Below are 27,021 nucleotides of genomic sequence, written 5' to 3'. Positions count from 1 at the left end.
TGAGCTGTCACATGCAATGAAAAACTGTAAGTATATAGTGTGTCTATAATCTGTATGTAAATGACAGTGAAAAGTGCCAGTTTTGATGTCACCTGGCGGTGGGGTCCTTTGATTAAGAATTTATGAGATTTCAGTGGCACTGAAGACTGTCACTATTTAAATGTGAGTAGGCTCTTGTGAGAACTCAAGCCATTGTGTGATAAGAAGAATGTACCGGTTATATGACTTGCGTGCTTCTCTGCAGTTTTCTACATTTATGGGTTTCTTTACAGAAATGATTTAAATATACTTCATGCCATGTTACTCAAGCAATTTAATGAAAGAAGTTAAATGAAATAAAATGGAAATAACCTGAAATCTTAATCATTGGTCTAGAAGTACATAATTTTATTGTGTATCTTACAATAGTAGGATGACATGGAGTTCTTAAATCTAAGTCCTGGAATCATGTTATGTCATATCTAATGGCAAAGAAAAATGATGAATTCTAAAACCCTAAAAATGTTAACAAAAAATCCCCAAGTTACCGTTTTGAGGTGCTGCCTCATGAATTTTGAACACTTGTCACTAGCAATACCAAAATAAGATGTTGGGCCTTAACTTGTCAGGGTCTTCAGGTTGTTATAGCTGTTCAACCACAGTACACCCTGTGTCTTGCTCCACTGGTCTACACTGGAAACCTCAGTTTTTCCAGTAACTCCAGGCTGAAGTTCAGCAGTAGCAAACCTGGTGCACCAGCAACCCCACAGACCTCTCTCACTTTGTACTCCATAATTTCTGTGAGCGTGACAGGAATCCCCTACACCAAGACTGGATCTGTAAAGGCAAGTCATTGCAAGATTTGCTCACCCAGACATCCAGACTGAAGGAAAAGCAGCTGCAGGGAGAGGATTGTGGATTAGGAGAGGGTGACTGTAATGCCATGCTCACGTGGGCATGCCCCATGGGCAGCTTGTAGCATTTTGACAAACACAACTAGACTTCAACAATCTTTCACTGCCCTGTTTGATCCTGTTAGAGGAGCAATCACCCTTCAGTCTTTCCCTGACAGTCCCTGCTTTCCCTTTGGAGTCACTACCCTACATACCCTAGTCATCTTTGCTGATGACATCTGGGCATGTGAGATCATGGGCTAGCCCTGGAGAGATCATCTGCTTGCTGGGAATCAGACTTCTCCTCCATGAATCCAGCGCCCATCTGGGGGTGTCCCTTTCCTTGTGGGATCTTCCTCAGAGGGAATTTCCCTTCATGCAACAAGAATCAACCAAAACACATGTTCTGCCAGAGGGCTTCAGCATGGCTGATGCACATATATGTCAGAGTTCTCTGCAGGCTACCAAGTAAGCAAATGACGGCTGTGCTGAATGCCAGCCTTTTGCCCTCAGCAACATCCTGGATGTTTCCTTTCTGCCTGGCTTAGGGTTACAGCTCAATCAACTCTTCTGGCCATTTTGGCCATCACCATACTGGCTGCTGGCAACGCAACCTAATCTGCTGGAGTTGTCAGCAGTAGTGCCACTACTATGACTAGTCTAGAAGTTGATCTGTGACACACAGCCACTTGGGCTCTGCATGTTCGCAGGCAAATCAGTTCACACAATTACTCTGGCATAGCCTTGACTGGCCAAAGCTACTGCAATGCAGCAGTCAATTGCAAGAGTGTCTGGTTTTTGCATCTTTTTGTGGTGTTTTTTTTTTTTTTTTTTTTAGAACTGGCCAGCTAGCAAGCCTAGCTTGGTTCTCTGCTGTATGGACTAGAAAAAACGGACACAGGGAGGCACCTATTAGCCAAAGACCTGGACAGTTCTTTTGCAACCTCTTCTCTGCTTTCCATCAAGGCTTATGTGTCCTGTGTGACATAGGGCATCTGCTGTGCTTGGTGGGTTTTGTCACACTTGACAAATCCTGTCTTGGGAACACCTAAATTTGGTACCCCCTTGTACTTTCTTTGGGTGGACTGATAACGTTCCACCTCAGCTGGCCTTGGGGGAGTAAAAAGCAAAGGATTAGGGGAGACAGCATGCCTTGTAAGGTAATCAAACGTTCTTTAAACTATTGTACACACTATGACAAGCCTTGTCCGAGAAGAAGATGTAACTTTTGAGAAAAAACAAAATCTGGCTTATTATATATAAGCCGAAAAATGTTACCCAGAACTGACCCTCCGGATAGGAACTGAAAGAACAGATGTACTGCTATGCAGTATTTAGAAACACTCTGATGGACATTGTGATGGGCTGTGGACTCCCAGATGAAACGAGAGCAGAGGAACCAGGCTGTTTCTCACTCTCTGCCTTCCAGAAGAGGCATTAGACTTGGCCGGATATACTATCATCTAAGTCTGGTTGCACTGGGTGGACATGCCACAGTAGTATCAGGGAAGGCTGAAGGTGTAGCTAGATTGATGCATGTAGCATGCACACTTCTGGTATGCAATTTCATGAGTTCTGGATAAAAACTCACTTTTCAGTGCAAAGCAAGTCAGTTGGGCTGTGCCAGACCCAAGTCTGAGTGCGTAGTGGCTTCTGGACCGCTTGTGAACAAACAGCAACTTTGACCTTGAAAGCGGGTTTGAAAGCAAGCTTTGAAGCCATGGATGTATCCAGGAAGAGATAATTCTGCAACCTTCACTTCTCTGGAAACTGTGAGTCACTTAACTGACTTTCACATCCTTATTCGCTGATTCACATAGCAATGTACAGAGGAAAGATGATAGAAGTAGCAAGTCTGGGATTCGTTTACTTGTGCCTCAAGTCACGCATGCTACATCAAACTAGCAGGGTTCTCGTCTAACTTGGATTTTGAATCGGCAATGAAATTTTGTACATAAATAAGGTATCGAGTGGCTTCCTCATGACCAGGCTTGTATTTTTTTAACACATGTATGCATTTTTTCTCTCTCAAAAAGCTCCTTCTTTCCTGCAGCGAAAGAGGTAAATGGGCCTGGAGAGAGAAGGCCCTGTGCAAAATTGCAGGATCTACTGAAGGAACAGAGGGGGAGCGGGCGGAGTGAGGGGACAACAGGTCATGCAGGGCAGGACAATAGGGAGGAGATTTGGAGACAGGCAGAATTGTTTACTTCAGAAGTATGCAGACATCTGGAAACTCAGAGCTTTTTTTTGGTTCCTTTTGAATCAGAATGAAAGACTGACTTTGCTGGTGTCTATGGAATAAATTTCAAGGAGGTGAGAGCTAGGCCTCTAGTCTCCTTTTTTTCTGGGGCCTTCCGAATTTATCCATAGCTTTGCTCTAGATCCTTAGCTCTCCAAGGTGGGGTTTGCTCTATATGACCATAAAGGCCAGATGCTCAAAAGAGCACAAACGCACCTGCTCATGCGAGTGCATGCAGAAACTGCCTCAGTGGTCACTGTTACTGCATCACCAAGAGCCTTCAGTTTATCGTGTGGACAGGCAAGGAGAGGAGGGATGGGGCACACGCTGAATCAGCACATTGCACAAACGGATTGAACAGTACAAGGGGGGTGAGCTTCGGGCATGTGCAACAACGGTGCACTTGAAATGTTGCCACTAAGTCATTCTCAAGGATCTGTACATCTAAAAAGAACGATTAAATTTATATGTCAGTTAAGCAGACATCGTTAGTTCAAATAATGTTTTGGATTTTTTTAAAATGAAAGGGAAATGATTAAGAACAGACAAGGTAAACAAATATCTAAACAATGAGCTTTATTGCAAAAATATAGAGTGGGCTGAGAGACAATTTCATATGATGCCTTTCTAAATCCTAAAAATCGCGTTAGAACACTGAAAAGCTGACTGGCATTTAACTGTAATGGAGCTGTAACACTCAGACAAATTTATTTGAAGAAATATTAAAAGTGCCAGGATAATTAATGTACTTACAATGCTCTCTGCTGTCTTGCAAAGCCCCGTATTCTTCCCTGATCATTTTTCCTCTAAAGCAAAATAAATGTTAGCAATAATAGTGGCTCATATCACCTTACAAAGCTGTAAAACCATATATCATAAGAAACGGGAATTCTTTGCCAATGAAAATAGAAAAAGATTTTCGCATTCTCAAATGTCTTAGCTTTTGGCATTTGGAGTAAAACCAACTCTTTTTGAAAAATAATGCATTATTTTATGGAAAACTTATGTTCCTTAAGAGCCTAGAAGCTATAAAAAGAGGCTTTCTTGAAATCATTGCAATTTTTAAAAACAATAATGCAACTCTGATGTTTTCTAAAACAAAATTTAATTAGTTTTAGTAAATATCTCACAAAAAGAGTAAATCTTTCTAGCCAGCCAACATATCATACCAGAATCTGCAATTGTTTTTCAGTGTCTCTCTGTTGTAGCACATTGATGAGATCAATCAATACGAGTTAAAGAAAATTTCAGAGGTAGAAAAATGTGTTGCGACAGAATGAATGACACACGGGAATCCCGCAGCCAGAGTGTCAGTGCTGTTACAGTGCTGTGTCACTACTACTCTGTCAGGAGCAGAAGGCAATTACTACACAAAAATAATAAATCTTTTCAGATTTCCTAAATGTAGCAATAGAGGTGTCAGATGTGTCCAAATTACAGATGAATTCTATGGAAAACCTTCACCTTAAAAAAAGTAGAAAGCAAAGTTCGTGGATTTTGGGCAGTAATAATTTGAAGGTCATTTAGGCCTCTCTAACTCTGCTTGTTATGCATGTGAACATATTTGCTGTTCCTCATGTGTGAGAGGACTCCCCAAGAACACGGGCTCTTTCTCTATGCCTCTTCATCTCTTCATGTATTCATAAGTCCTGCAGCCAGAAAGAGTCATCACAGATCATCTTGTCTTACTCCAACATAATAGAGGTAGTTGGATTTCACAAATCAAGCCCACCACTTCCAGTGGAAAGATACCCAGCCTGGCTTTTGACATGGCAAATACCAAGGGGTCCACAAGTCAGCCTTCTCCAATTTACCTGTAGCCCTCAAGGTAAGCCCAAGAGCTCTGGCCCCCCAAAAGAAGGGAGCTTACCTGTGTGGAGTGAGTGACTTGCAAAAGCATAGGAAAGTAGGAAGGATTCCCTCTTGCTGAAAGAGAGCTCCATTTATTGGGGCAGAATTTCCTTAAGTTACATGCAGAAGCCCATAATTAAATCTACAGTGTTGGATAAGGGTAGATTATTGAAAATTCGAGGAGAGTGAAAGCTGCTTTTCAAACTTTTCAATTTTGACAATATTTACTGCAGATCACAGAATTCACATGAGCAAACTGAGTATTTTTTTTTCTGCCAGAGAATCTCAAATCACACAGCAGTGCTAAATGAATAGAAAAGAAAAATAATATTTTCTAAGTCCTTTTCTTGCCTCACTTCATCATAAAACACATTTCAGTCATATTACAGAAAGCCCTCTGAGCAGAGTATGAATCTGTCAAATTTTAGGCCCAAGGAAGGGGAAAAATGTTAAGAGAGATCTACAGATAATCCCTCAGGTCAGAGAAAGCTGTATTGCTGCACCAGTAGGTATCGACCTGCTGCAATAGCACCGTAATTCTATACTGGCCAAGAAAGTCAAAGAGATTTCAAATGCATTCAAATTTGAAGGGAAAGTGAAAAAATCAGTTGTCTTTATTGATAGTGTATTTAATTTCTGCAGTACTTCCTAAAACGCCCTTAATTATCAATGTAAGTTCAGAGCATGCTGAAAAAAGATCTTTGTAACCATTCTGAAAACATAGTTTAAACACTAATAGGAATGAGGCATCTTCCTGACAATGACAGAACTGTACTGCTGGCTACACATTAAAGCAGACATTTTGGTCCCATTTGAACTGAGATACCTCAACCACAATTCCAGAGCAGTCAGCAGAGATCTCTGGATTTACTCCTGTGAAAAAGAGGACAGAGCCTGGTCCTGAATGAGTTTATTGCTTTCTGCTCTGCATGTGCGGAAATCATAAAGAGAAGAAGGATTTAGCTGATTTTAATGGAGCACTTTGGTAAAGAGGCAAGTCTGTTCTAACACTCTTAGGTTTGTAGGGATAAAAGGGAAAAGAATAACAGAATGAAACCAATCTTACAGAAAGACAAGTAAAGTTATATAGAAGTGCACATTATTGCTATTAAGTAAAAATAATTTTTAGAATTACTGAGACATGAAACTACATAATCATGGGGGGGCAGAGGGGAGGCATTCCACTACCGAGAAGGAGTTACAGAGATTTGGGATCACAGCTGAACAGCTGTGAAAGTTCCTGTCTGAACTCGCTGTCTTGATGTGTCCATCACAAGTAAATTGCAAGCATTAGGAGGACAAAAAAGAAGTTCATTATAAGCATTATTCCTGGTTGTTGAAAAAACGGTGAAATCTCTCCTGTGACACAACCTGTTAACTTTTAGCATTTGGTACCTTTAAGTCAGAATGAGAAGCTAATGCAATCCACCCAGAAACTCAGCTAACAATCTTTCAGCAACTCACCACCAAAATTAAAAAAAAAAAAAATTGAAGGCAGAGTTAAACTGAAACACTGACAAAACTAAATGAGTTCCCACTAATATGAAAAAAGAGAGCCAAAATGATATTCCAGATGGAGTTTATTTGGAGTTACAGCAGTGAACTGTGTAAAGCTAAAGGAATGGTAATAAAGAATGAAAATGAATCTGACTATTAAATGGAGGGGATAGGAAACAGTGCCACTGAGAGATGGGTATGTTAGTCAGCAACGCGAAATGGGATACTCTTTGCAAGAGATGATTGGCTCCAGAGCTAACAATCCTGCAACATGTCAATTCTTTTCAAAGCAAAACCAGCAACTCTTATTAAATATCAGATCATCTGTAGTGAGTTATGAAAGCCAACTTGCCCATGCACTATTATTTGGCAACATGGAACAGAGAACGGGTAAAATAACTCCCTCCATCCCTCCATAGGCTGGCCAGCAGAGCTACTTTGCAGTCCTGACTCTGGGAGCCTCCTGCTGTAGTAGTGAAAGCTGATAGAGGACCCCATGCCTCAGGGAGATGGGTGCTGCAGCACCTTTGCACTGGAGCCCTAAGTCCCTGAAGCTCAGTGACAGTACCCAGAGAGCATTCACCAATTTCCGCTTCACTCGTAAAGGTGATGGGATAAGGGATAAAGAAGATATCTGGGGTGAGAGAGAGAGTTTGAAAGGGGCTCCCTGGTGCCATCAAGACTAGCCATAGTCATGGTCTCAGGTGCTTAGTAGGGTTTCTGAACTTCTGTGCCCCAGCTGGCCAGACAGTGCAGGTCAGACAGCCTCCCTCCCACTGGGGGAGCAGCAGCAGGAGCTGGGAAGAGGATCCCAGGCACTGATCTCACTGATGCTCTAGGGCATCAATCTTTCTTAAGGCCTGAAGTGTTCATTATAAATGTATTTTATTTCAATGTGAAGTTAGGCTACAGATGACATTCACACTTGCAGGCTTCCGCACAGCTCAGTTTCCAGTTTGCTCTCACCTCTCTTTATCAGAGACCACCTCCACCGTGTTCAGCTCCAGCTGGATCCTCCACTGCACTCACAGCCAGCCTGTGGCCATATTAAATATTTATCCTGGGGAGTGGCAAAATCTTTTCCCTGCTAAGGACTGAAAGCCTTCTGAACACCTTTAACAGGTCACAACTTGACACGTCTTAATATTATTCAACAGTAACCAGAAAAATAAATAAACTATGTGTTGGCAAGCAGCCTGAAATAAAATCAAAAGTCACATTGAAGCTTGACTATTTCCCTCTCCCTTGTTGCTCCTTTCTTTCTCCCTCAACAATTTAAAATCTTATTCCTTCTCAAAGCAGCCATTTGAGGCTGAGATCGGGGAGTAACAGCCACAGCCTTCAAACACCTTCCTTTCTCCCATCCTCTAAAGAGATGCACAGCAGCAGCTGGGAGGGGCCTCGTCCTCCTGGACACAACCATGCCTTGAACTCCAAAATCTGGGTGTCTGCTATTTCTGCCCCAGCCTCCATTTGTCTGTCCCACTGCTGTTGTTTGCTGCTTCTCCTTTAGTTTATTCACCCACTCTTCACTCTACCTGCCCATCCTGGTTTTCACTCTCACCCTCCTCTCTCCCGCTTCACTTGCCACATTCCTACACAGCTGCTCCTTCCCTTCTTCACCTCCTCAAACCTCAGTGCCTCCCCACATCCCTCTCTAACATCCAACATCAGTATCTTCTGTAAGAGTATGTTCTGACCTCTCACTTCATGCACATGCGCACACACCCATTATGTGACTCTGACATATAAAAAGACATGCTTAATACAGAAGTCAATGGTTAGTTATCTCCATTCATCAGGTTGAGTGGAGAGAGATGATTTATTCACACAGGTACCTGCTCTTTGGAAAGGACTCACATCAGAGCAGTGGTTGGTTCCCTACTCTGTTGCTTGATACCATGTTCAGCATCATCTGGGAAGGAAGGGACAGATTAGACCGGTTCTGTCCTGAGGATAAAAGCAGCAAAGAGGAAAAAAAAAAACCCAAACACACAAAAGAAAGAAGATGAGACCAAAGTCCTTCTGACAGAAATCAGGCCAGGTCAAAGGTTTAGCAGTAGGAACAGTATCACAGAGGAGAACTTCATATGCCAAATATCACATCATATGTGGTAAAAATGTGAAGCCAGATGTCACTGAATCTTCAGAAGTCGCATGTGTTGACATCCTCTGTACAACTCCTAGGGGAAGGAAATATTTATATTTAAAGCCTTCTGTTTCTATATTGTTTCTTAAGTTATATTTATTGCTTGACAGTGAAAAATTGATCTACACCTGTTATATCTAAATCTCTTAACCAGTTTGAAGTATACAGAGCAGAACATCTATTTGACATTTGAAAGAATGAGACAGTTGTGTACTGTCTTTAGCTGTGACACTGTCAAACAGCTCATTTTTATGTTTAATACATTGTGCTCACAAAGTCTGTGAAATGTTTTCTAGATACAATGGGAATGTAATCCTGACCTTTAAAAAAAGAGTAAAATCTAGATAGTTCACTTGCACATTTGGTACATTTTACTGCTAAGACATATTTAGCACTGTCCTAACATTGAGACTCTTATCAGAACTAATGTAGAGTGGAAAGTAAAATTCAGTAACAATGTCCTTAAATTAAACTGTATCAGGCTTTCCCACAGTTCCTGTGATATGTTCCAAACGGGTGGCAGTCAGATGGTAATTATAAACCATTGCTTTCAGTTCTCTAACTTGAGCACTATCCAAGATAGACAGTGAACATCTCTGAAATAGCTTATACAGTCACCTCGAAGACTTTAGGAAGACATTAGGTTTGCTGTCATTCTGTAGGACTTATGTGGCAAAATCTGAAAAGTGTCTTCTCACATCAGGTTTTTTCACTCCTTTGCAATTTGAGAAGGTGTTGGGCAGCAGCGGAGACTGGAATTATCTTCTGCAGACTCAGGAAGATGGTACTGTACTGTGTCATTCTCAAGTCACATTTGAATTTTTTTTCAGGAGCAGCACTAGCAACTTTTTTAAAAAATAAAAGTTACTGCCATTCACGGGGGGACATCCTTACTCCTGCTGAGTGGATTTTAGACACTTCATCAAATTCTTCTATCTCTCACTAACTCACAGAGATCTATTAATATTGTTCGAAGGATCATGTGTTGCACTCTTGATCTGCGAAAAGTATAAACTAGATAGGTTTTCTACTTGCAGTTGCCTCTTGCACAGTTTACAGGATCCGGTGAAATGTTCCAGCAAATTCAGGCTGGAGTAATACTAGAACAGCTACAGAAAGTGTTGGATAGACAAAAACTGAACAGTGGGCAGTGGGGACCCTTTCAAAATGAAAGTTAAGAACATATAAATGTATTTCAAACAAAAGTCCTAAACCCGGTGAAATTTGTGCAGATGCTTAACATTTTACTTTGTGAGTAGCTCCATTTAAATCAATGAGGCTCTTCACAGCATGTAAAACTTGACATATACGCAAGCCGTTGTAGGATGAGGGCCAAAAATTTTTTTTGAAGAGTGTGACTTGCTTGGAGACATTCCAGAGGACAAAAACATGTGGGGCTTTCTATAAAATTGTTGGCACCATTCTGCTTATTAAACAGACAGGAATTCACTCAAATAAGATAAGGTCTAGACATTTATATCAAGTGTATGGAAATTTGTGCTTATTCCTAAGTTAAAAAAAAATAGCAATAATGCTTCTAGATTTGTACGCTGGGTTAAATTCTTGATATATATTTATTTAGAGTTTTATAATATTATCTCTCTTACCTATTTTACTATTTTACCTATAGATCTGCTACCAAGCAAAATTTGCTCTGTTAGCTAATAGATTGCTATAACTTTCAAGCAGACTGCATGGAAAACAGTTTCTCTTATTTACTTTATGACCTTAGATGTGGCAAAATGTTAATCTTCCTATCTTACCTCAAGCTAATTCAACACTAAGTATATAAGACAAGAATTTATTGTTCAATTTGCAGCTTGAGTATTGAAGAGCAATATATTCATTTCAAGAACAGAGTCTAATTTTAGATTGGTATTGAAGGTGCGATGAAAATGCGAATGCTGGGAGTGTCAGTACGACTTTTCAAGAGCAAGCCCAGTATAGTTCTTGAACTACAATGATTGTGAGATGAAAGAAATCATAGAATAGACTTTACTGGTCTAAGTGGAACCTGTTATATACCTGAAATTATTCACCCCCCCAGTTGTTATCATGGGCATAGCCTCAAACTACTTCAGATAAATGCTTCGACATTACAGCTCTTCAGGAAAACAGAAATAGTCGTTTGACCCCCTGGGAGCTGGACTGCTTGGTGGTAGATGCTGCCAGCACTTTAAATAAGCGGCTAGGGAGACACGTGGAACATCTGGCGACAGCAGCTACTTTTAATCACAGAGGCCACAAGTCACATTGTACCACAGCACACAAAATCAGTGTCACATTTAGCAAAGCACATTTACTTGACCACAAGGTGTCCTGAGGTCAGATTTAAAAGCTTCTGCAGATGTAGACAGGAACCCAGCAGGATTTTCACACGTCCCAAAGTGCTTATTTCCCATTGGTTTCTCACTAGGACCGTCTTTGTAGTCATACTTTAGAAATAATTGAAAAATACGGCATTAGGTGTCTCAAGGCACATTGCCTTGCTTCAGGCTCCAGAAAGCCAGAAGCCAGAAGCTTGGGTTGGGTAACTGGTTTTCAACTACAGTTATTTTTAGGGCAGCTGTTCATGTCTGTACCAAAATCCTCTAGGGCTCCTAGTCTGGGACGCAGGAAACCTGGGTGAGTTAACAGGGACAATTGCTACATGAACCAGGTACATTTTAGTTAACAGAATTGTATAGAAAGTCTTGGAAGTTTTTTTCATCCCCTGGGGTGTGAGAATCCCTGTGGATTTTTCAACAGAGATAGCACCCCATATATACAGGGAAAAGAATAGTTTCTTCACCATTTGAGCTGGGCTTGGTGCTTCAAAATCATCTTTGCAAGCAAGTATACCTCCCCTCTCCTCACTGGTGCTCTCCAGCCCCAAACCCAGACTGGCCATGCTGGAAGGCGTCAGGTTCCTTCTCTAGGCGTGCTTTCCTGACCAACTTCTGCATTCCTATTTTTAGAAGTTGCACATTTTGAAGATATGGGAACACATGTTCTTTGCAAGATAATCTCCAGTTCCTTCCCCATTCCACACAGTCTTGCTGCTCAGAGCCAATTTTAATGCATAACATTGGTAGAAGATCTGTTATAGAAATGTATATAACCTACAATGATGACTTGCCTGAGAAAAAATGGGTGGGGGGCGGGATGGTGAACGTTCTCGAGGAAATTAATTGCATTTTCAAGATTTCAGAGTGTTTAGAGCTAGAAGTAATGAATCCAGAGCAATGTGCTTGGAAATGCTATACAGCGAATGCAAGGATCAGCAGAGAAGCACTAGATGGCACTACAGTAATCTTCACTCAAAAAGCATAGGCCAAGCCCAGGGAAAGATGGACTCCGGTCCAGCTGTGAATGGGCAGCTCAGATTTACCATCTAAATTTTACTTAGGTGGCCCGGGGAGATTCTGAGGAATATAAGACATAGCAGTCTTTCCAAGGATTATAATATATATATATATAGCCTTGAGTAGGTTGATAAGTCATATAATATATATGATGAAGAAGAGTGTGGAAAACTACCTGAATGCTTTCATTTCACAAAGTGAGACCACAAGGCACCTGAAAACCTGTTATGTTCTACTGAACCCAAGGTAAGGATATCCAGATTCAGTACATCTAAAACCATGTCGCTCAAAAGCACACCAAAAATGTTATCTGTCATGCAGGCAACTGGATAGTTCAATGTCTGTCTGCAGATATAAGCTGGCTGTTTATAACTACAGTGTTTTGTGCCTAAAAATGAAAATTTGACTTAGCAGGCCAAAATCAGCTAGATTTTGGGACTAGACTCATAGCTTGCATTTCCTATCATACAGAGTTAAATGCTGACTATTGCCAATTTATTTTAATGTTTCCCACAGGTGGTAGCTAACATCAAAGCTTGATACATATCTTGTTCCTAATAACAGACAATATAGCTTGTTGTCTCTAACAGATACTGCAATAAGCTGATTTAAGAACCTGCTTTTAGAACTTTGCAGAAGCGTAGTCTTTTATAGGAACAAATGAATGATTCTGTAGCTTATATTATCAAATACTTACAGGAGAAAATAGAGCCTGTTGAAAAAATCATACTCATTCTTGTAAGTTGAACTGATTTAAACTAAATTCAGGCGGTTGTTGCAATTTGAAGGACATGGTCTATCTCAGATTTGAATTCTAAACCATTGTAAAATCAGATTTATAAATCTTGTAAATCCTTTTAAAAGAAACAACTAAGTGCAGAATATTCACTACAACAGCACTACAAGTTATTTTTATGGTATCATAATTATTTTTCTATTATGCATTTCTGTGAGTTACATTTTGCCTTCTGTTATGTTCCAGGTTCAAATCCTCAAAGGGTAATTAGTATCTATTTCACTGGAATCAGTGAGAGTTAGTTATTTCAGAGATAGGTAACTCTGACGTTTAAGTTTTAAGGAGAGATCGGCATGAATGTTTAAGTTTCTTCAAGTAAATCTTATTCTAGTTATATAGCTACATATACTTTAGGGATATTGGCAGCTAAAAGGCCATCTACTTGTCAGTTACAAATAAAAAAATCTAATAGTACATACCTTTACTACCAGAACGGTCTTTATTGATGGAAATAGCCCGACTGGAGACAATAGGATTGCTTAGAAAAATAAGCACGGGAACCAGTAGTATTATTTGAACATAGGTTGTGCTCCCACCCAGCCAATGTGTGCAGGTTAACCCAAATGGGCTTTCAAGACAAGAAGGGTGGAGAAGAGGGGTCATAAGAGTCACAGCATAAAAATCTAGCATTGCACCATTGCTTCAAACTGCCAACATTTAAACAGCATCATTTAATAAGAAATTAAATGCCCCTTGTGCTGGAGTTGGACTGTTTGTCCATGCAAGGCTAAACCTGTGGTAAAGATGAGAGACATATGATGTCCAAAAACACTTTAAACTGTCTCTTTTAGTCATAAGCCACTGCTCTTTGAAACGATTCCTGTGTGGTTCTGAGTGCATCCTGAGAAAATGTTTTAGTTGTCCTACTTCTTCTAATGTGTACTCTAATAAGGGCTCCTTTAATCTGTGCTTTAAATCTCCTTTAATCTGGTCACTGTTTTACACTTTGAGATGTACCCCCGAGGCCTCCTCTTGCCTCAGAAGAGGCTTGAAAACAACCATAACTTGCTGCTTGCTTTCTCAGACATGTCTATGTCTACATTCCTGGAGCCGATGTTGGTCCTGATAGACATGTCCTAAAAGCAGACTCCATCCTAGATGCAAAAGTGGTCTGGGTAGCTGGCAATGAAGCATGGCACTCACAGAAATACTTGCTGGTGAAGTGAAGGTCTGATGAGACATGCAGTTTGTTGTTCAGCCCATTTTGCAACGTGAGTGACTTAGCCAAAGTCGATCCCAACAACCCATTTAAGGTCCATAAGAGCAACTAGAAAAGTTTCCTGAACTGTCTGTGGGAAACAACAACAATGCCCCAAAAGCGCACTGTTTTCACTGTCACTCCAACAGTACAGGGTGATACAGAAATGGATGAAGCAGCGCCTAGCCTTACCTTGAGGAAGTACAGCCACAGCAGCGGTGTATCGCTGCCCAGCTGTGCAGGCTTGGGAAGAGGTACGTGCTTGACAAATGTGCTTGGTTCAGTGATAATTACATTGCCAAACCGCTGTGTGTGTGTATATGTGTATGTGGGTGTGTGAGTAGGAGATCAGGGAGTTGTCTTACCTAGCTCTATTACCTGAGCACCAGGTATCTTGCCTAAACTAGTCACCTATGCTCCCTTTATGTCAATGGCAAGGTAGGTAGGGTAATACATCCTGTTCTAACCTAGATAAAGCTTAGAAAACTAATTTAGAAAATGAATAGCTACTATTTAGTTAGCTGAATATGTGATAAAAGTCTCCCCTCATTTAAAAAATAAGTCAAACTATCATGAAATATTTTCAAAATATAGCACATTTAAGACAATGTAATTCCATTCTATGTTTAAAATTCACATCTAAAACTTTCTCAACGTCTTTAATTTGTCTATTGCAATGAATTTTGACCCTCTCCATTTCCAACCTAGCCTGGTTCACTCCTCCTTAGGCAGCCTGGTGATCCTGAGCTCCCTGGGGATCACCATACTGATGCTGGCCTTAGTGCAGACGCCTGCTCGGCATAGCCCACTGCAGCCCGTGACTCCTGATCTCAAGCGATCTGGTGGACTCGGCCTCCCAGGTAGCTGGGACTGCAGGCGTGCACCACTGCGCCCAGAAAACAGCATGCCAAAACCATCCTAGGCTGCATTAGGAGGAGCATTGGTCAAGGGAGGCAATCCTTCCCCTCTACTCAGCACTGGTGAGGCCACACCTGCAGTACTATGTCCAGTTCTGGGCTCCCCAGTACAAGAGAGATGTAGACTTGCTGGAGAGTCCAGCCAGCACAGGGCCACAAAGATCATTAAGGGACTGGAGCCTCTTCTGTAGGAGAAGAGGATGGGAGAGGTGGGACTGTTCAGCCTAGAGAAGAGGAGGTGCAGGGGGATCTCATCCATGTGTACAAATACCTGATGGGAGGGAATGAAGAAGAGGGAGGCTGACTCTCCTCAGTAGAACCCAGAGACAGGACAAGAGGCAATGGGCACAAATTGAAACACATGATATTCCATCTGAACACAAGAAAACATTTTTTTACTGTGAGGGCAATCAAACACTGTCACAGGTTGGCCAGAGAGGTTGTAGAGTCTCCATCCTTGGAGATATTCAAAACTCAGCTGGGGACAGTCCTGGGCAACCTGCACTAGCTGATGCTGCTTGAGCAGGGTCTTGGACATGGTGACCTCCAGAGGTCCCTTCCAACCTCCATTCTGTGACTTTGTCATTCTGTGAATTTGCTTCAAGATAAGAAAGCTTCAAGTCTTTATTGAGTTGGTACTATAAGGACAACATCTTTTAATGTCCAATCTGTAGTAAATCCAGACAGCCCTGATACAGGAAATAGGTGCTAATTTTAAACCTGGTTCACCCTTATGTAAATGACACTGGATTCACATGAATTGTACGTTTATTAGTATTCTATCCCTTTCACTCTCATTTGCCTATAATTTTCATTTGTGCAGCTCACTTCAGTTATGGCTTTAGTTGTATTTCCCAGTTTGCATTCTCCCCTCAACAACAACAACAAAACCCCAAATGCAAATAAATAAATACACTGTGTATTTTTTATGTTTCTTGATGGAGAGTTAAGAAAATTTGAGATGTGTTCTCTCTTTTTGCTATTGATTACTAATCTATATTTATATTTATGCATACACACATGCACATGCTTAGACACAAGATCATTTAAGTTAAATCATTCAGGTGTTTTGACATTGTATGGACTCCTTCAACACTTTCTTCCATTCTTTAAGTTTAGCTGTCAGATTTCAGAACTCACATTAGTAGCCACTAACACCGAACATTACTGATTATAATCGGATTTTTATGAGAGTAAGAGATTTAAATCCTCAGTCCTACATCACTGATCTTCAGTGCTCTGAAAACACAGAGCAAGTTCAAAACGTCTTTGCTGGAAGTGTGGAAATCTCCAGGTGGAGTGAAGCCACTAACCAGAATGTCTCCCAAAACACCTCCTGGCAGGCACTGCCACGGAAGAATATAGCCTACTCAGATACTCTTGGGGACTGTTTGGCTGCTTCAATTTATAGTCAAATTATGCTGACAGTCAAGTGACCTGGGGAACAAAGAGATGTTTTAAAGCAACTTTGTAGGTTGCTCATACTTATATTCAAAAACCTTGGCCCATGTCTCTTGCATTGATTCCTTACCTCTTTGCACCTAAATTTTGTTCTAAAACTCGGAAAGATGAAATAACGCAACCCTGTTCATGCTGGTGTCAGGCACCTGAGTTACACATCATTTTGCTTAGCCTCGTTCTAACTAACTGTGACTTCTGCAGATGAAAAGTGCTACATCAATGCTGAAAACTGGTCTTCCGTTGAATCGCAGAAGGCATGGTCTGCCAGTCTTGCAGCACAGTGTGCAGTCACAGAGACCGAGCACTGAAAACACAAACCTGGAATGTATTTGGGTGGCATTAACTAGGTTTCAACCCAATCTTTTCCTACTGTTGCTGTAGCCTGAAAAACTATGCAAATGCATTGCTGCTGAAGAAAGGAGGGAAAATGAAACAAGTCCAGACAACAGAACTGCCAGCTCACATTAGTATTCTGCCACAGTGAAATAAACCAGATCGTTCAGACAAAATAGGCACAAATGAAGGTCTCATCAGGAATATAGCTGCTTGAATAGGAACAGCTCTAATCTCAGCAGTGCCACAAATCCCCTTTGAGAAAATGAATTTTGGAACACTTTAAATTTTTAACTGTTTTTAAGTTTCCATGGAATAGCACTGTGCCTCAGGCCACTCTAATAACATTCCTGGCTTGCCCTGCTGTAACAATCTGTAAAAACTCATCCAGTCAGATGATTTGGGTTTTAATATCAAGTTGCTTTGGAGAATATTCATGATTGGAAGTGCATAATAATATGTTTTATTGTTGCTGTAAAAAAAAAAAAAAAAGCTAGAAGAGAAGTAGTTTGCTTTTGCCCATTGGGGAGCTCTGGTTTGTTATTACATTCCATGCAATGATAATTAATGACTCCACAACCAGCACTAAAAAAGTGTTCCCTGGCTAAAATTTTCAAAAGTAGCTAATGATTTGGGTTTCTTCGCTTTTATGTGTTCAATTTGAAATACCTTAAAGAGGGACCTGGTTTTCAAAAAATGCTAAGCACTGACTTTCTACAAATTGTCTACCTTCCTCTTAAAACCTTCAGACCCTTTCATTTTAAGGTCATGGTAGATGCTGTTTACTGCTAACAAGAGAAAAGTATGTCAATTCACAAATTAGTAATAGAGCACCAGAGTAGATCACAAATAAATGCATTTCAAAGGGAAATATTTTAAAATGATACCTTCCTTGCACCTGCAAGAACAGACTTCTAGACTCTTGGGATGATTGGAAGCTACTTAATGAGCAAGCACGTAAGCAAAAGAGGGTAGGCTAGGGACCGGTTCTAGCAGTTTCTTCGTATTACTCAGTAAAAGAAAGATCAAGACCACATCCTACAGCCTTGGGTGGTGCTTGGACATGTCAGAGTAGTTTTGAATGTCACTGTATGCGTTGCGCCTGCCTGAAGCTGTCCTGGAGCCTGGCTGTCCTTTGCCCAGCAGGAGGAATCACTATTAACACCTGTGCAAAATGGGGAACCTGCAACTGAATCAGAAAGCTGATGTTTCAGCCTTGGTGTCAATGCTCGTTCAAGGTATGCAACGATGGAGAAAGGAGCATCATAGATGTTCTTAGTTCATCCACGCAAATGACATAGCTTCAGAAAAATCCAGAAAGGCTTCTAGGTCTTTCCCCCAGCTCAACTGCACTGAAGCAGGCAGAAGAAAGCAAAGGACTGAAAGAGAAAGCAAGTAACTGCTTCCGAGCTCTTCCTCCGCCACAGTGATTACACCAAGGTGTCCTTACTTCACGCCCCTCTACTTCTAGTCATGTTCAGTTAGCCCAGATTAAAAGCCTTTGGACCTATGTCTCCCCAGCTTGGTTCCAGTCATTTAAGCAGCCTTGCCTTTTCTTCGAAGGGCAGTCCCTGGCTAGGGCAGGTGTGCTGGATGTTCAGGTCAACATTTCAAAAATATAATTCTCTTCTGATACCTGAGGTGCTCACAGGTTTAAGTGCAAATTTGCCTTCTATTCATTTGGGCAAGATGCAACTTTTGGTCCTGTAAAATTAACAATGAGTATGCTTGCAAACAACCAGATCACCGTGCTGCGGCTGATTTTACATACGAGCAGAACTGTCAGGATTTTACATGCGAGCAGAACTGTCAGAGGTCAGTGAAGGCAAAGCAGGGTAGCACTTGGTAACTCAAGGTGCCCAGCTGCATGAAGCTGGCTGGCCTGCTGATGGGGATTCCTCAGCTCGTAATCTGTTCCATGTTGGGATTATTTTTGTTGGATTAGACACCAGGCAAGGCTCCACACTTGTGTGAGCTTGCTCTACCTTCCCCAGAATTGCCCACTTCTGCTTTGCAGAGGTCTCTGTCCCTATTGCAAGTCCCTCTTCCCAAATCTTGTGGTTTATCTAGTACATGCTCATCATCCTTTTGCTTCAAGTCTTCTTTGCTGACAGGATTTAACCATAGACACCCAGATTTCCTCAGCAGGATAATGAAAGGGGTTATTGTTTTACTCCAGCTCTCTTTCTTTGCCATTTTCTTAGATTTTCCATCACTAATTCTTCTCTTCTGCCTGGCTGAAGGAGAGAGGAGTGTTCATCTAGTTCCAGTCTGAAGGGAAAAAGCCTGGAAGTGAGGAGGCAGTATCAAATGATCACACTTCTGACGACTGCTCTGACTTTCATGGGCAATCCTCTGGCTGTGTGTCACTATGGCCTAGAAGAAGCACCCTAGCACAGGAAAAGTCCTACCGCTATAGCTGCACCACGGTTCTCACAGACACACAGACTTCTGGTCAGAGGGCAGGGATGCTGGGTCTGCAGAGAAGGCTGATTGCTACGCCAGCCAGAATTGAAAGGGCGCTATTTTGCTTTGCTGAACTACAATTCGATTTTACAACTCCTGACGCACTAACTGAGGTTTGGTATGTGAATGATGCTGCTGCTAGGAGTGAGGGGAGAACGTATGCCTTGATTAACTTCATCAAACTTTATTAAGTTCTGTTTGATATTAAAACATTTTATTTAAGGTCTATGCTTGCATTTGCTTTCTCAGAATTGCTCTAGGCTGCAGAGAGGATAAACCCTGGAGAAGGGAGCGGGAGAAGGTGCTCGGAGCCAGAGCTGCAGAGCTTGCCAGGGTCAGGCAATTTTTCACCCAGAAGCAGGATCAGTCAGGGACACACTGAGAAGCAACAATCCAGCAGAGCTGGGCTAGAGAAATGCAGTTAATGTGGTAGCTCAGGACTGGTGAAGCAACCATGGTGGTTGATAGCACAGAAAGTGGGCAGTGTCACCCAGAAGAGGCAGGCTGAGGGCACTGTGCATGGCATGCCCAGCAGTGCTGCGCTGCATTGTTGGCAGCACACACAGGAGCTGGCGGCACGCCCGGGAAATAAACATCGAAAGATGAAAGCAGGCCAGTGTGGGAGGTAGCAGCCTGCTCTGTTTCCAGCCTCTGATCACCTTCTTCCAAGCCCTGTTTCTTCACAGTGTCCCCTTGTCCTCCCACAATGAATGGATCATTGCCCTCCATCAGGAAAATGAATTGCCTTATGAAAAAAGGGATTGCCCAGATGTTTCCCCAGAGAACTGCTTTGCATTCAAGGGTGTGTGCACATCCTGAGAAAGAAGGTGATGTGATTTCTTTTAATAGACTCATTGCAGCCTCATAATCTGGAGCGTCCACAATTGCCCATGGCTTTCTTATATCCTTCTGAGTCTTACTGATACAGTTCTTTAAGATGTCCATACTAACACATTAGTACAGAAATACTACGGCAAGTGGCATCATGCTTTGAGGTCTCAGTGTTGCTGCCCTGCACCAATGCTTCCTCCCAAAATCTAAGTAGATCCCACAGCTGTGCGGGTCAGGCTGGGGAAGCCTGGGGATGATAACCACCAGCCACACAGTCTCCATCCTGCTGGGCTCTGGCTACAGCCTAGTTCTTCTGGTATTAGGAAATCTTGTATATAGCAAGTAGCAGCCTATTTTCTTTAATTTCCTCCATCCTATCATCAGATCCCCAAAATGAAACATACGGTAGTAAGAACAAAGCAGTTGATTATTTCCCTCTATTCAGTTACTAGTTTTTTGCCGGAGTAGCAGTCCAGAACGGCAAGTGTTTTCATTAGATGAAGACGACTGTTACTGAACCTTAATCCTGACAAAAATGGTAACATCAGGAGGATTTGCTTTATGAAGAAGAAGAGATACAGCAAATCTGGGGTTTTATGTTACTAAAACTTTATACTTCTGAGAAGTTTGTAAGTGTCTAGCATAAAAATATTTACCATATACTAGAAATGAAAACGAATGCTAGTTTGCTGCAGAAGTAATTTAAAAGGGAAACAGCCTACAAGTTGAAGTTAAAACTGACTTATGGAACTTTTATACAAGTGGAGTCAGTACTGGGTAACTGCAGAAAAGATTGCTGTGGTTTAACCCCAGCCGGCAACTAAGCCCCACCCAGCCGCTCACTCACTCCCACCTGGTGGGATGGGGGAGAGAATTGGAAGAGTAAAAGTGAGAAAACTCGTGGGTTGAGATAAAGACAATTTCATAGGTAAAGCAAAAGCCGTGCACGCAACCAAAGCAAACCAAGGAATTCATTCACCACTTCCCATCGGCAGGCAGGTGTTCAGCCATCCCCAGGAAAGCAGGGCTCCATCATGATTAACGGTTACTTGGGAAGACAAACGCCATCACTCCTCATGTCCCCCCCCTTCCTCCTTCTTCCCCCAGCTTTGTATGCTGAACATGACGTCATATGGTATGGAATATCCCTTTGGTCAGTTGGGGTCAGCTGTCCCAGCTGTGTCCCCTCCCAGCTTCTTGTGCACCCCCAGCCCACTCGCTGGTGGGGTGGGGTGAGGAGCAGCAAAGGCCTTGACTCTGTGTCAGCACTGCTCAGCAGTGACGAAAACATCCCTGTGTTACCAACTCTGCTTTCAGCACAAATCCAAAACATAGCCCCATACCAGCTACTGTGAAGAAAATTAACTCTATCCCAGCCAAAACCAGCACAAAGATAAGTGAAGCTTTTGAAGCAAAATCTCTCAGGTGATGTGGTGATATTAAATGTTACAGAATCACAGAATGATAGAGGTTGGAAGGGACCTCTGGAGGTCATCTCGTCCAACCTCCCCTCATCATGCAGGATCAGCTAGAGCTGGCTGCCCAGGACTATGTCCAGATGGCTTTTGAATATCTCCAAGGATGGGGACGCCACAATCTCCCTGGGCAACCAGTTTCGGTGCTTGGTCACCCTCACTGTGAAAAAGTGTTTCCCGATGTTCAGGCAGAACATCCTGTGTTTCAGTTTGTGCCCATTGCCTCTGGTCCTGGTACTGGGCACCACAGTAAAGAGCCTGGCTCCGTCCTCTTTACATCCTCCCTTCAGATATTTATATACATTGATGAGATCCCCCTGAGCCTTCTCTTCTCCAGGCTAAACAATCCCAGCTCTTCCAGCCTCTCCTCATAGAAGAGATGCTCCAATCCCCTAATCATCTTAGCAGCCCTCTGTTAGACTCTCTCCAGTAGCTCCATATCTCTCTTCTGTTGGGGAGCCCAGAACCGGACACAGTACTGGTGAGTACTGTGGCCTCACCAGTGCAAAGTAGAAGGGAAGGATCACCTTCCTCGACCTGCTGGCCACATTCCTCCTAATGCAGCCAAGGATACTGTTATCCTTCTCTGCAGCAAGGGCACATTGCTGGCTCATGTTAAACTTGGTGTCCACCAGGACCCTCAGGTCCTTCTCTCCAAAGCTGCTTTCTAGCCAGTGAGCCCCCAGCATGTACAGGTGCCTGGAGCTGTTGCTCCCCAGATGCAGGACTTTGCATTTTCCCTTGCTGAGCTGTTAGACTAACTAGATTCTGGCTATGTTGCCTCTATATTTGTTTTGCCTGTTTTTACCACTTGTTAGCTCATTTTTTCTTGCACTGTTTATGTAGACTGCGAAGTGGCAATTTAGCTGCATCTGTGCTGGGTGCACATAAATCCTTCATGAGTGCTACCCTGTTCTAGAAATGTAAATTCACACATTGGCCTCATCAGTATAATTTTGAATGCAACTAACATCAATTATGTATGTTTCATTATATTTTTCATCCTCTTCCAAGGTGCAGAATTGCTTATACAGTGTATTATTTCATCTTTAGGGTTTTTGCTGGTAATGTATATGCTAGGCTGTGTTCTGTATGCAGAAGTATTCTGAAGCTGCCTCTTCTCCAAGCTGAATGAGGCCTCTTACCTCAGCCTCTCCTCACAGGGCAAGTGCTGCAGCTTCCCCTGGACAGCTTGGTGGCCTCCACTGAACTCGCTACAGTTTGTTAAGGTTTTCCTTGCATTCGGGGACCCAAAACTGGACACACTCTTCACGTGTGGCTGAGCAGAAACAGATAATCACTCTCCCTGGCCTACTGGCTATGCTCCTGGTGATACAACCCAGGATGCTCTTGGCCTCCTTTGCTGCCAGGACACACTGCTGGCTCGTGGCCAACTTGCAGTCCACCAACACTCCACGTCCTTTCCTGCAAAGCTGCTCCCCAGCCTGTATTGTTGCAGAGGGCTCTTCCTTCCCAGGTGCTGGACTTGTTGAACTTCCTTGCATTTGTCCTTTGAATGGCAGCTCTGTCGCCCAGCATTTCCACTGTCCCACTCTGGCATCACCTGCAAACTTGATGAGCATGCGTTCCATCTCCTCCTCAAAAGTCACTGAGAAAGGTGTCAAACAGAGCTGGCCCCTGCGATACTCTGCTTGCTACTGGCTTCCAGTAGAGTACAGCCCATTGACCCCTACCCTCTGATCTAACCATTTTTTTCCCATCTAACTGCCTACCCTCCGTACTGCAGTGTCCCAGTTTGTCTGCTAGATGCAGAAAGATGAGATGCGCTCCGTTACTCGGAGTACTAAGTTGTCTTTTTGTACTGGTGCAGCAATGAGCGATTCCTTTGTCTGACGTGAGCAAATGTACTTCAGATGTACTTCAGCCAAGCAATGAATTTGCTCCCTGTTAAAGGGAGGGAGAGGAAACGGTTTTGTACGGGGTATTATCCCTTCCAGCAATACCCACGTGTCTTCAAGAGCCTCAATTTGTAAGCATTTAGTAGGCCCTTCTGCTTGCAAGGAACCGCTTGACTTCTCCCAATACAATGCTAGGGCAGCTGGAGGCGTTACCTAAATGAGCAGCTGCCACCGCAGGTACGTCAGCCAGGTAGCCATCTCTTTAAAAAAGAAAGAATACGCACTCCGACCACGTCGGGGAGCTGCTCTGAACACTTCTTACAAGCTTTCAAGGGCGAGCGGTGGGGCGGCGGGGAGCAGAGCCGGGGCCCGCACCGCCGCCGGGCAGCCGGGCGCCCCCCAGCCCGCTCGCGGGGGGCCGGCCGAGCCCCGTCCCGGGCCCGGGCTCGGTGGGACTTTGGAAGCCGGGCGAGGCACGGTCTCCCAGGGGCTGTCCCGCAAGGCCAGGGCGGCCGGGCACGTCTTAACCGGTGCCCGCGGGGAGCCTCTCGGCCTCCGCTCCGGGGAGAAGCGCCGCGGCCGGCTCCCGCCAGCCTGCCCCTGGCGGCCACCGCGGTTCCCAGTCGGACGCCGAGCGCCACGGGCGAACTCGGCCCGCCTGAGCCGCCCTCCGACCCGGCACAGCGCGGCGGGGCGGGGCCGGGCCGGGCCGGGCTGAGCCACCGCCCCCCGGCCCGCCCCGCCCCGCCCCGCCGGCGGCCGCCACCACCCCCTCCCCCGCCGCTTCCTCCCGTCGGCCCCCGCCACGTGACCCAGCCCCTCCCGGCGCCCCTCGCCCGAACCCAAAATGGCCGCCGGCGAGCCCCTTCCCAGATTGGGCATCGTGCCCGACTCCAAGATGGTCGTCAATGGAGGCTAGCCGTAGAGATCCTAGCGGGTCAGTCCGAACGCTGCGGCCCGGTAGGCTGCACGAAGCCCCGCCTCAGCCAGCCTGCCGCTCCCATTGGCGCTGCGGAGGGCCAGGTCCGCTCTCATTGGCTAGCGAGGTGTCGCTCCCGCTCTCTCCGCTCCAGGGCCCGGGGAACTATTTTCCATTCGGCGGAGGGGGGCCGGGGAGGGGGCTCCTTCGGATCGCTCTGTCCGCGCCGAGCGGCAGGCGGCGGGCCCGGGCGGGGCAGCGGAGGATGCTGCGGCCGTTGGGGCCGCCGGGACGGCGCTGAGGCGTCGCTGTCCCCGCCGCGGCGCAGCGGTAGGTGCCTCCCGGTCGGGGCTCGGGCTCGGCGGACGGGACCTGCGCCGCTCGCCCCCCGGCAGCGAGAGGCGGCCGCTCCCCGCCGCGGCCCCGGACCCGCTGCTGCCCCCCGAGGCCGCGGCTCCGTGAGGGAGGCGGGGAGCTGCCGCCGTCTCCCGGCCGTGGGCAGCCAGCGCCCGAGGGAGCCGGGGGAAGGGACGGGGCCGGGCGAGCGGGAGGGGGAGGGCTCGGCTGCGGACCGCCGCCGCGGGGCTCGGCCGGGCCGGGGCGCGGCGGGGTGCCCGCGGGGGAGAAGGCCGCCCCGGGGCGGGGGGGGACACGGTACGGGGGGCAGCTCTGCTCGGTGCTGGCCACCCTCCTGAGAGAGGCGGGGAAAGCCGGGGCAAGCCGGGACTGGCGTTTGTAGCGAAGCCTGGGGGGCTGGGGCTTAAACCCGCCCCAGCCCGAAACCGGTGTCGGCACCCCGAGGCAGCGGGTCGGGGGCGCCCCGTGTGGGGCAGCTGGCGGGAAGGCAGCGCCGAGCTGCTGCTCCTCTTGGGCTTCCAGGTTAATTTTGAAGCTGGTGCGGGAGCAGGGGGTTTGGTCGGCGGTCTCCCGTAGTTGAGTTTGCACGCATGTTAGTCCGTATGGAAATCGCCCTTGCAAAACTGCCATTAAAGAGTCTTCAGGGCACACAAGCTACTGTTAACCCCTTCTGTGGAGGGCTGGTACGTTAAACATCAGGCTGCTTCCCTCATGGGCGCTCACAAAAGTTTGGAAGTCGTCTTCATATGCATCTAACGCGAAGTTACCAATGGTTTCTTGGAATCGTAGAAGCAGTAAATCGTATTATTTCTGCTGTTGTTAACTTTGTAATTCAATACTTGCACTGCATCACAATGGCTTAATCCCGTGGGATACACTTCTGTCTCTGATATGTTTGTTTCATCAGGTTTGTGTATCATCTGAGCATGTTTCTTATGAACACAGGATGTACAATAGTTACGCTTCCATTCCCTTGAATACTTACAGAATGCTTCTGTCTTCTTTTCTCTCTCCTCTAAAACTTGTCAAAGTTTTCTACAATGTTTCTATGATTGTAAACTGTAAATTTTATGCTAATCATCATATGGGGTACCATATCCCGTCATGTGAGGTGTGATCCCTGACCCTGCCATGCAAACCCTATTATGAAAAATACTATGCTTTTCCATTGAAGCTAATTCCATTATGGTTTGTGACATTGCCTAGTTTGGTAAAGGTACACCTTTTCTCACATAAATTGCAACAACTTCAGGAGTGCTTTGGTTGGTGCAGTATACTCCTATTACAGGAGAATATTTTGGGGATAGTTGTGGCCCAAGTGAATTATTTGGAGGGAGATGACGTGAATGGATAGTACTACTAAAGCTTGCATTTATATAACCTTGCTTAAAAATACTTGTGTTCTATAAATTTGCACAGAGGTTGACTGGATCTCATTTTAAATTGTTCTGCCTCCTTCAGAAGACATGTGAACTAAGTATGTGCATTGGATATCAAGATGAGAGTTGAAAATCTTGAGAGGTTTTTTCCTGGCTTTAAAACATCGTGCAAAAGACTAAACTGCATTTTCATGGCCAGCTAAATACTTCAAATGCTTCAAATACATTTGAGTCTTCTGTTTTCTCGAGTTTTTACTTTATCTTAACATCTTTTGTGTAATTATTTTTTAAACTTAAAATTCCCTTAGAGGAGCAATTGCATTTCAGGGCACTTCCCCCCCCCCCCCCCCCCCCCCCTTCTGGATGAATGGCAAAAAAGACCCATCAGTGGTTGTAAGCACCACAGTAAATATTTTACTAGGTTTTAAGTGCATTATCATTTAAAATGTAGCTTTAGAGTAGTTTCACTTTAATAATTTTGTTAATATCATATGATTTAGGACCCAATACTGGAATGAGACTGTTCAGTTGCCGGACCCTTTAGTGTGAAGTTCTTTACAGAATCAGTGTTTTAAGGTGCCTTTCTAGAAGTGCTTATACGATGAAGGGATTGTACAATGAGGGTGTAATTCCTAATTTCCTTTCATGTAAACCTGATTAACTTCAGTTTAGGGATGTTACTCCAAGATACAGTACTCTTACAAAAGAGACTTTTTAGTCCCATTCCTCCTCACAAAGTGTATTTGTGCAACATGGAGATTGTAATTTATGGGCGCCAGAATTTTTGAGTCCAACGAATTATTGAGGAGGATGGAAAGTCCTTTCATAAGTTTATTTCAGGAAGGGAAACTGGGTTTATGTCATTAGGTAATGACCATGGAGTATATCATAGCCCCCAAATGCCGTTTGCCTTACTCACTTAGATCTCATAATTTTTCTTCTGAATTCAAATCTCTTATGGGCCACTGTGCTCACAGATTACATTAGGGCAATTTTGTAGTTAAATTGTGTTGCATCCATAAAAATCTTGAGGTGTGGTTCACACACCTCAAGATCTCCTGTCACTCAGGTTTGTGCC

General features: G+C 44.2%; 1 protein-coding gene across 3 annotated transcripts in view; it reads left to right on the top strand.

Moving 5' to 3' along the window:
- Nucleotides 1–27,021, top strand: part of SOCS5 (suppressor of cytokine signaling 5) — a 64,925-nt gene that overhangs the window by 10,156 nt on the left and 27,748 nt on the right. The window contains exons 1-2 of one of the 3 annotated variants that reach the window (XM_075146857.1): nucleotides 12,922–13,959; nucleotides 14,096–14,200. The gene's annotated coding sequence lies outside the window, so the exon portion shown is untranslated. Of the gene's footprint in view, nucleotides 1–12,921; nucleotides 13,960–14,095; nucleotides 14,201–24,373; nucleotides 24,538–27,021 lie in introns of those variants that run through there. The other 2 variants (XM_075146858.1, XM_075146859.1) reach the window with 2 other exon arrangements.

Source organism: Calonectris borealis, chromosome 3 (assembly GCF_964195595.1).
Source record: "Calonectris borealis chromosome 3, bCalBor7.hap1.2, whole genome shotgun sequence".
Lineage (NCBI taxonomy): Eukaryota > Metazoa > Chordata > Aves > Procellariiformes > Procellariidae > Calonectris > Calonectris borealis.
This window is presented reverse-complemented; position numbering and strand designations above follow the sequence as displayed.